The sequence below is a fragment of the Barbatula barbatula genome (assembly GCF_947034865.1).
Source record: "Barbatula barbatula genome assembly, chromosome: 13".
Lineage (NCBI taxonomy): Eukaryota > Metazoa > Chordata > Actinopteri > Cypriniformes > Nemacheilidae > Barbatula > Barbatula barbatula.
In genome coordinates this window covers 10,125,261-10,136,290 of record NC_136776.1, presented here as the reverse complement: position 1 = coordinate 10,136,290, position 11,030 = coordinate 10,125,261, and positions in this window count along the sequence as shown.

The following is an 11,030-nucleotide window of genomic DNA, read 5'->3' as shown; positions in this document are numbered from 1 at the left end:
ACATTACTGCAGAGCAATCAGGGGTAAGGTGCTTTGCTCAAGGGTCCTTCAGTCATGACCTGCTGGCACTGAGATTAGAACCAGCAACCTTCTGATCACAAGCCCACCGCTCTAACCATTAGGCCACAGCTTCCTTGTAAATAAATACTTTGGTAGTATTTGTAGTAGACATTAAACCCCTGACCAGCTCATTGCATTATCAGAAATGTCACAAAGAATCCAAACAAAACAAAATTGTTAGTTAAACCATAAGACCTACATTCCTGTCCTACTCTCAGCCAGTCTTGTCTCATTGTTCCAAGGTTACTAGAGCGGGCAGGATGCAGTCCAAGGTTACCGGAGCGGGCAGGGCCTGACAAATGCTCCATTCCTAGACCTGACAAATGCTGGACGAAGGACTCTACAAAACTTCAGTCGCTATTAGATTATTAATGATAATTTTAAATCTAACTTTTTCATGTTGCCTTGTTGTGCGCGCACTGTCGAGCTTGTGCAGAGGCTGCAGTTTTTGCCAGAGGGGAACTGGAATCCCCTGGTTAGGCCTGGTTTCCCTCTGAGGTTTTTTTCTCCTCCAATGGAGTTTTGGGTTCCTCGCCACCGTTTGCATACTGTTTTGCCTGGCTGAGGGGGCATTGCATATAGGAATTTATTTGTGTGTCTGATATTTGACCTGTGTTTTGACTTCCATAACCTTTTATGTTTTACTTATAGTCAATGTTTTCTTGTACAGCTGCTTTGTAACAATGAAAATTGTAAAAAGCGCTATATAAATAAAGCTGACTTGACTTGACTTGACTGTCACTACAAAGTAAAAGGATCATACATATTACCCTTACATATATACAAGTATAAATGCCACTCATAATCTCATTTTTCTATTACATTCACAAGTTTTAGAGAGAGATGGTGAAGTTAAATTGCATAGGCTTGGATGGCTTCAGCCATCTTCCATTTTTGCTTTCTGTGGCTTTTTATTCTCAAATATGCAACCACAGTGTTGATGGAGTAACATGATGGAGTGTTGCATCTAACAACATATTCAACTTCAATAACTTAAAATGATGAGAAACAAAACTATAATTATAATAAACAAACACTACTTACTTTCAAGGTAAGGTTTTTTTAAACAAAAAATATTTATTTATATTGTATATTTGGTTACAAGGTAAAGATTTGAAAATTCAAGGAATAAATGGGTAAGAAACCAACAATATTAAGCATATGTAAATTGGTTTCCCTTTTATAGCTCCTCGTTGTATCCCTTTTTGTGTCAGACCGTTGAGGTTTGTTCCCCACTCTCACCCAAGTAGTGATTGCAGCATCCCGGAGAACTGTAGGTGGGAGGAGACACCTCCAACACTGTGGTCTAGTGGTTAGAGCGTTGGAGCTTGTATCAGAAGGTTGCCGGTTTGAAACTCAGTGCCAGCGGGTCATCACTGAAGTGTCACCCCTGATTGCTCTACAGTAATGTGCCACTGTAAAAACTACTTGTAAGTCGCTTTGAATAAAAGCGTCTGCCAAATGAATAAATGTATTGTAATGTAAATGTTATTTCAGAAACCACACTTTCTCTGTGAGCTTTTTCTATTTATGTACCAATAAAAATAATCATTCACTGCTGTTCTGACATTTTGCTACCATCATATTGTGCTGACATGTTTAGGGTTTGGGATGTGGTTATTTTTTATTCAAAATACAAAAACACAAAATATCCCACCACCAACTGTTGTTTGTGCATATTGAGATTTGTCCAGCAGTGGATGGAAAGGCATTGTGTATGGGGTATTGTAAAAGGCTGTGAAGAAGCGCAGTATATTGCACGCCAGTGTATGCTTTTGTGTGCATGTCTGATGCTGTGATGTGTCCTCAATAAAGTGACCATTGAGATTGTTGGTCTTCTCTGAGTCTTCTTTTTGTAAGTATCCCAACATACTACACCAACTGTTGATCATGATGTAATACTACAATACACAACATTAAATAAACCAATCAAAATCTTCTGGAGGTTTGTACAGCCAACTTGAGTCTTAAGTCCCACCCACTTGTGGCTAACCCACCCATCTGCAGCTTGCTTCAACCTCCATTATTACCTAACTCCTCTCCCCAGGTCGCCCAGCACTCACAGTCTCTGCTCTCTTTCAGGATGTGTCCTGCCTAACCCATCATGGACAGAGTACTGCCTGCCTTCCCAGTCATCTCTGCCGCTGTCTCAGTGTGTTATGTTCTAGTTTCTAACTTGTTATAGTCTTATATTTCGGCCCGCAGTTGAATCCGGTCTCTTATTACTGCAGTACAAGTACTTACACTACACTACACTACACTAGACTTACACTATAATTACTGAGGAGTATGCCGTATTTTCTCTGTACTCAATCAAAAAGTGAATAATTTATCACGACTCTCTCTCAGTGGCTTTGGTCAGGGGTTAATGATCGTTGTTCAAAAGACAACATGATGATGTTTCTGTATTAAACATTTAAAAAATAATAACTTAAATACCAGAATATAAATACGCCTTTATCAGCAAAGGTCTATTTTTTTATATGAAATTTGAGTTGCAATTTGTTAAAAGGGTCATAAAAGCCCACATATCCCTGACCTTTCTAAAAGAAGCTTTGATGTACCTGCATGTCTTAAAAAGTAACTATTAGAATGTGCCTTAAATTACATTTTAGCTGTGTTGTTCGTTCACTTTCCGCTTTACAACTTGACAAAGTTATTGGCTTGGGAAAAAAGGAGTTGACTGAATCATTCAAATGAGCTGTCTGTCATTCTAATTCAAGTTCTGGGTCAGATTTGTGACACTGTGTGTAATGCCAGCCTACGTTCCATTTGCGAGAGATGAATTGCCGAACGAATCATGTGAGAGTTAGTCAAGATGTAAGTTAAAAATAACAGCATATTATGAGAAAATGAAAGTGTTTCACAAGTTGTAAAGTCAAAAAGTTGTACGTAAACTTGTTGTTTGACACTCCATGAACCAAAGTAGTACCTTAAAGTCACAAAATCAGAATCAGAATCAGAATCAGAAAGAGCTTTATTGCCAAGTATGCTTGCACATACAAGGAATTTGTTTTTGTGACATAACCTTCCAGTACACAGAGACAACAACACACAGACAAGAAATAGGCAAATAAATAAGTGTATAAACAATTGTGCTAGAAATTATAATGGGATAGGATTAAGTAGATGCAGAGATGTACTAGGATGGAGGGGTTAACAATAAATATAAGGATATTGCACATTTTTATTGCATAAGTGGGGAACATTTAACTGTTCATGAGGTAGATTGCCTGGGGGAAGAAACTGTTCTTGTGCCTGACTGTCCTGGTATTTGCGGCTCTGAAGCGCCGGCCAGATGGCAAAAGTTCAAAGATGGGGTAACTTGGATGTAAGGGATCTAGAGTGATTTTCCTAGCCCTTTTTTAAAGAGTAAAAATATTTACTCTTTAACAGCAGCATTACCACATGACGTTTTTTTTCTACTTGCATGGTGTTTAGAATGTGTCAAATGCATGTAAGATGTAATAAGGACAAAGCAGTAAGATTACCTTTCAACAAATAAAACTAAATTTTGCACTTAACCACAATTGTAAAACACAAGTGGAATATGAATGTAATGCACTCTTGTGCACATAGGCTTTAGTTCAAAAAGCTTGTTTCTGGGCTTCTGATAGCTCAATAAGAGCATTTCAGATATGAACTGTATTCTCTCTCAAAACTAACTTTCTCATGATCCTGTAGCGACAATGAGTCTTGGGGAAAAATCAAACTCAAATGGATTGAATATTCATTGGTTTATGAATATAATCTGCTGGTCGTTCATATTAAATATCAATTTTCCGATAAGGAAAAATGTTTAATTTAGTACAAGTAACCTCTTATAGAATTGTTTAAGTTATATGATTATTTCGTTTGTCCTGCAAACTATAGTCATAACTTCTCACTCAATTCTCAATAAGGAATTACTGCCTTACGAACGTCTAAAATAGTCTTAATTTTCTGATCAGGACAAATTAATACTTCCTAGGTTCGTACTGTTTATATCACTGAAATAGTAAAACACTAAAGCGTAGGTAACGTTAATATCTTAGTTTCATTGACTTCGAGCATGTGGTGCAAATAACCGATTCAGTTCAAATGTACTTTTGGGGATTTTAATAAACACAACTAAGGTTATAACACTACGATTTCACACAGAGTAAATATGCACAGACATATACGTATAATAAAACAAAACAATTAAGGCACAAAGAGAAATGGTAACAGGAAAGGGAGAGAAAAGAGAGAGACACAACGTTTCACTCCGTTCCTTTCAAGAGACCTCAAACAGCTTAAATTATCCCCAAACGGGAGCACTTAGACGACCTTTAAATGCAGTTTGATTGAAATAGGAAGATACTTGCTTTGTGCTGCTTCGTGCGTGTGTGTGTACTTCGGGTAAAATGTTCTGCGGTGTTCAATAGTCCTTTCCGGGGCCTGTGGGGTGTGGCTCCAGGCTGCGTCCAACAAGGTTGCGGTTGCTAAGCGATGGAAGTCCGTTCTTGCTCGCGGTTATACAGAACTTAGTCAAACTCAGATGACCAAATAAAAGAAGTTATCAACGAAACGAAAGTTACAGGAAAGCAGCGAAAACTTCTTGCAGAAAGGTTTGGTCGGAGGTCTCCGGAGATGTTCTCGGAAGTTGGCGTTGTTCCTCTTTTTTTTGGCGGAATGCCACGATTAACGTTGGGCATCTGATTTTATAGATAAGATCGGCTATACCTCTCTTTTACGATGGCCCAATCGGATATAAGAGATCGAGGCGGGAAGAATTCTCTTTGTTTCGCGGACTCCCTCCTCCTGGCTAATCTAATGGGGGTAGCGAAAAAGGGCATTCATTCTTTGATAGCTGGTACTTCCGTACCATTGCATCGTGTGGTAATCTCTAAACGAAATTCGATATATTCACATTTTTGTGGTTACAGAGGTACCAAACACTATGATTCTGTGCCTCAGGAATGCATAGATGTACAATTATTACCGTTACCGGCATACAGGGTTCATTGAACATACAATTAACGTCATGGTTGTTTTATGTATAGCATTTGAAAACATTGAATCATACACATATACATTTAATACAGTTTCCGCTAGTTGTTATCAATGAAGTCCTTATATCGTGAATTCTTTGGTGTGTGCGTAACTGCAGTCCGCGTGTGTTTGGGGGGTCATGTGTGTGCGCAGATCTTATGACTTGGGCCATTTGGGGGCCATAGGAGTCACGCGGAGCAGCTATCTCCTGAGGGGATCGTAAAACTGACTTAATCAATCGTTTTGGTCCCAGACATGGTGGCGTCTTCAGGCTAACTTATGTTGGTATGCTGGTGTGAACAAAAGGCTGTGTTTAGCGCGATCTGACAACGCGCCTGCCAGATTGCCTACCCATCCTCATTAGTGTTACAATCCTCTGAGACTTTTCGTGAGAAAAAATTCAGTTCAGAAAGATTGTTTCTGGCCTTCTGACAGCTCAATAAGAGTATGTCAGTAATGAACTGAGTTCTTTGTCAAAACTGACTTTCTCATCATCCCTTGATGCACTTTGTCACAATTAGCAGTTTTCAGTTCAGAATGCTTGTTTCTGTCATTCTAACAGCTCAATTAGAGCATTTCAGTAATGAACTGCGTTCTTTGTCAAAAGTAACTTTCTCATGATCCACTGATGCTTTTTGTCACAATTAGCAGTTTTCAATTCAGAAAGCTTGTTTCTGACCTTCTAACAGCTTAATAAGAGCATTTCATTAATGAACTGTGTTCTTTGTCAAAAGTAACTTTCTCATGATCCACTGATGCTCTTTGTCACAATTAGCAGTTTTCAGTGCGAAAAGGTTGTTTCTGTCATTCTAACTGCTCAATAAGAGCATTTCAGTAATGAACTGTGTTCTTTGTCAAAAGTAACTTTCTCATGATCCACTGACGCTCTTTGTCACAATTAGCAGTTTTTAGTGCGAAAAGCTTGTTTCTGTCATTCTAACAGCTTTATAAGAACATTTCAGTAAAGAACTGAGTTCTTTGTCAAAACTGACTTTCTCATCATCCCCTGATGCACTTTGTCACAATTAGCAGTTTTCAGTTCAGAATGCTTGTTTCTGTCATTCTAACAGCTCAATTAGAGCATTTCAGTAATGAACTGCGTTCTTTGTCAAAAGTAACTTTCTCATGATCCACTGATGCTTTTTGTCACAATTAGCAGTTTTCAATTCAGAAAGCTTGTTTCTGACATTCTAACAGCTTAATAAGAGCATTTCATTAATGAACTGTGTTCTTTGTCAAAAGTAACTTTCTCATGATCCACTGATGCTCTTTGTCACAATTAGCAGTTTTCAGTGCGAAAAGGTTGTTTCTGTCATTCTAACTGCTCAATAAGAGCATTTCAGTAATGAACTGTGTTCTTTGTCAAAAGTAACTTTCTCATGATCCACTGACGCTCTTTGTCACAATTAGCAGTTTTTAGTGCGAAAAGCTTGTTTCTTTCATTCTAACAGCTTTATAAGAGCATTTCAGTAAAGAACTGTGTTCTTTGTCAAAACTGACATTCTCATCATCTACTGATACACTTTGTCACAAAATGCAGTTTTTAGCCCAGAAATCTTGTTTCTGACATTCTAACAGCTCAATTAGAGCATTTCAGTGATGAACTGTGTTCTTTGTCAAAACTGACATTATCATCATCCACTGATGCACTTTGTCACGAAATGCAGTTTTCAGCTCAGAAAGCTTGTTTCTGACATTCTAACAGCTCAATTAGAGCATTTCAGTAATGAAATGTTTTCTTTGTCAAAACTGACATTCTCATCATCCACTGATGCACTTTGTCAAAAAATTCAGTTGTCAGCTCAGAAAGCTTGTTTCTGACATTCTAACAGCTCAATTAGAGCATTTCAGTAATGAATAGTGTTCTTTGTCAAAACTGACATACTCATCATCCACTGATCCACTTTGTCACAAAATGCAGTTTTCAGCTCAGAAAGCTTGTTTCTGACATTCTAACAGCTCATTTAGAGCATTTTAGTAATAAACAGTGTTCTTTGTCAAAACTGACATTCTCATCATCCACTGATGCACTTTCTCACAAAATGCAGTTTTCAGCTCAGAAAGCTTGTGTCTGACATTCTAACAGCTCAATTAGAGCATTGCAGTGATGAACAGTGTTCTTTGTCAAAACTGACATTCTCATCATCCCCTGATGCACTTTGTCACAAAATGCCGCTTTCAGCTCAGAAAGCTTGTGTCTGACATTCTAACAGCTCAATTAGAGCATTTTAGTAATGAACAGTGTTCTTTGTCAAAACTGAAATTCTCATCATCCCCTGATGCACTTTGTCACAAAATGCCGCTTTCAGCTCAGAAAGCTTGTTTCTGACATTCTAACAGCTCAATTAGAGCATTTCAGTAATGAACAGTTTTCTTTGTCAAAACTGACATTCTCATCATCCACTGATGCACTTTGTCAAAAATGCAGTTTTCAGCTCAGAAAGCTTGTTTCTGACATTCTAACAGCTCAATAAGAACATTTTAGTAATGAACAGTGTTCTTTGTCAAAACTGACATTCTCATCATCCCCTGAATGCACTTTGTCACAAAATGCAGTTTTCAGCTCAGTAAGCTTGTTTCTGTCATTCTAACTGCTCAATAAGAGCATTTCAGTGCTGAACTGTGTTCTTTGTCAAAAGTAACTTTCTCATGATCCACTGATGCTCTTTGTCACAATTAGCAGTTTTTAGTGCGAAAAGCTTGTTTCTGTCATTCTAACAGCTTTATAAGAGCATTTCAGTAATGAACTGTGTTCTTTGTCAAAACTGACATTCTCATCATCCACTGATGCACTTTGTCACAAAATGCAGTTTTCAGCTCAGATAGCTTGTTTCTGACATTCTAACAGCTCAATAAGAGCATTTCAGTGATGAACTGTTTTTTGTCAAAACTGACTTTCTCATCATCCACTGATGCACTTTTTCACAAAATGCAGTTTTCAGCTCAGAAGGCTTATTTCTGTCATTCTAACAGCTCAATGAGAGGATTTCAATAATGAACTGTGTTCTTTGTCAAAAGTAACTTTCTCATGATCCACTTGTAGCGACAATGAGTCTTGGGGAAGGATTAACTCAAATGGATTGAATATTCATTGATTTATGAATATAATCTGCTGGTCGTTCATATTAAAACTCAATTTTCCCGATAAGGAAAAATGTTTAATTTAGTACAAGTAACCTCTTATAGAATTGTTTAAGTTATATGATTATTTCGTTTGTCCTGCAAACTATGGTCATAACCTCTCATTCAATTCTCAATAAGGAATTACTGCCTTACGAACGTCTAAAATAGTCTTAATTTTCTGATCAGGACAAATTAATACTTCCTAGGTTCGTACTGTTTATATCACTGAAATAGTAATACACTAAAGCGTAGGTAACGTTAATATCTTGGTTTCATTGACTTCGAGCATGGGGTGCAAATAACATATTCCGTTCACATGTACTTTTTGGGATTTTAATAAACACAAACTAGAGAGTATAACACTACGGTTTCACACAGAGTAAATATGCACAGACATACGTATAACAAAACGAAACAAATAAGGCACTAAACACAATTTTTCAGTAAGAATAACAGGAAAGAGAGAGAGAGAAGAACAACAGAGAGAGAGTAACAACGTTTCACTTCGTTCCTTACAAGAGACCTCAAGCAATTCAAATTATCCCTAAAAGGGAGCTCTTAGACGACCCTTAAATGCAGTTTGATTGAAATAGGAAGATACTTGCTTTGTTCTGCTTCGTGCGTGTGTGTGTATCGGGTAAAATGTCCTTTCCGGGGCCTGTGGGGTGTGGCTCCAGGCTGCGTCCAACAAGGTTGCGGTTGCTAAGCGATGGAAGTCCGTTCTTGCTCGCGGTTATACAGAACTTAGTCAAACTCAGATGACCAAATAAAAGAAGTTATCAATGAAACGAAAGTTACAGGAAAGCAGCGAAAACTTCTTGCAGAAAGGTTTGGTCGGAGGTCTCCGGAGATGTCCTCCGAAGTTGGCGTTGTTTCTCTTTTGGCGGAATGCCACGATTAACGTTAGGCATCTAATTTTATAGATAAGATCGGCTATACCTCTCTTGTACGATGGCCCAATCGGATATAAGAGATCGAGGCGGGAAGAATTCTCTTTGTTTCGCGGACTCCCTCCTCCTGGCTAATCTAATGGGGGTAGCGAAAAAAAACCATTTACCCTTTGATAGTTGGTACTCCTGTAATATTGCATCGTGTGGTAATCTCTAAACGAAATTCGATATATTCACATTTTTGTGGTTACAGAGGTACCAAACACTATGATTCTGTGCCTCAGGAATGCATAGATGTACAATTATTACCGTTACCGGCATACAGGGTTCATTGAACATACAATTAACGTCATGGCTGTTTTATGTATAGCATTTGAAAACATTGAATCATACACATATACATTTAATACAGTTTCCGCTAGTTGTTATCAATGAAGTCCTTATATCGTGAATTCTTTGGTGTGTGCGTAACTGCAGTCCGCGTGTGTTTGGGGGGTCATGTGTGTGCGCAGATCTTATGACTTGGGCCATTTGGGGGCCATAGGAGTCACGCGGAGCAGCTATCTCCTGAGGGGATCGTAAAACTGACTTAATCAATCGTTTTGTCCCAGACATGGTGGCGTCTTCAGGCTAACTCATGTTGGTATGCTGGTGTGAACAAAAGGCTGTGTTTAGCGCGATCTGACAACGCGCCTGCCAGATTGCCTACCCATCCTCATTAGTGTTACAACTGATGCTTTTTGTCACAATTAGCAGTTTTCAGCTCAGAAAGCTTGTTACAGGCCTTCTGAGAACTCAATAAGAGCATTTCAGTAATGAACTGTGTTCTTTATCAAAAGTAACTTTCACTGATGCTCTTTGTCACAATTAGCAGTTTGTAGTGCGAAAAGCTTGTTTCTGTCATTCTAACAGCTTTATAAGAGCATTTCAGTAAAGAACTTTGTTCTTTTTTATCAAAACTGACATTCTCGTCATCCCCTGAATGCTCTTTGTCACAAAATGCAGTTTTCAGCTCAGAAAGCTTGTGTCTGACATTCTAACAGCTCAATTAGAGCATTTCAGTGATGAACTGTGTTCTTTGTCAAAACTGACATTATCATCATCCACTGATGCACTTTGTCACGAAATGCAGTTTTCAGCTCAGAAAGCTTGTTTCTGACATTCTAACAGCTCAATTAGAGCATTTCAGTGATGAACTGTGTTCTTTGTCAAAACTGACATTATCATCATCCACTGATGCACTTTGTCACGAAATGCAGTTTTCAGCTCAGAAAGCTTGTTTCTGACATTCTAACAGCTCAATTAGAGCATTTCAGTAATGAAATGTTTTCTTTGTCAAAACTGACATTCTCATCATCCACTGATGCACTTTGTCAAAAAATGCAGTTTTCAGCTCAGAAAGCTTGTTTCTGACATTCTAACAGCTCAATTAGAGCATTTTAGTAATGAACAGTGTTCTTTGTCAAAACTGACATTCTCATCATCCACTGATCCACTTTGTCACAAAATGCAGTTTTCAGCTCAGAAAGCTTGTTTCTGACATTCTAACAGCTCATTTAGAGCATTTTAGTAATAAACAGTGTTCTTTGTCAAAACTGACATTCTCATCATCCACTGATGCACTTTCTCACAAAATGCAGTTTTCAGCTCAGAAAGCTTGTGTCTGACATTCTAACAGCTCAATTAGAGCATTGCAGTGATGAACAGTGTTCTTTGTCAAAACTGACATTCTCATCATCCCCTGATGCACTTTGTCACAAAATGCCGCTTTCAGCTCAGAAAGCTTGTGTCTGACATTCTAACAGCTCAATTAGAGCATTTTAGTAATGAACAGTGTTCTTTGTCAAAACTGACATTCTCATCATCCCCTGATGCACTTTGTCACAAAATGCCGCTTTCAGCTCAGAAAGCTTGTTTCTGACATTCTAACAGTTCAATTAGAGC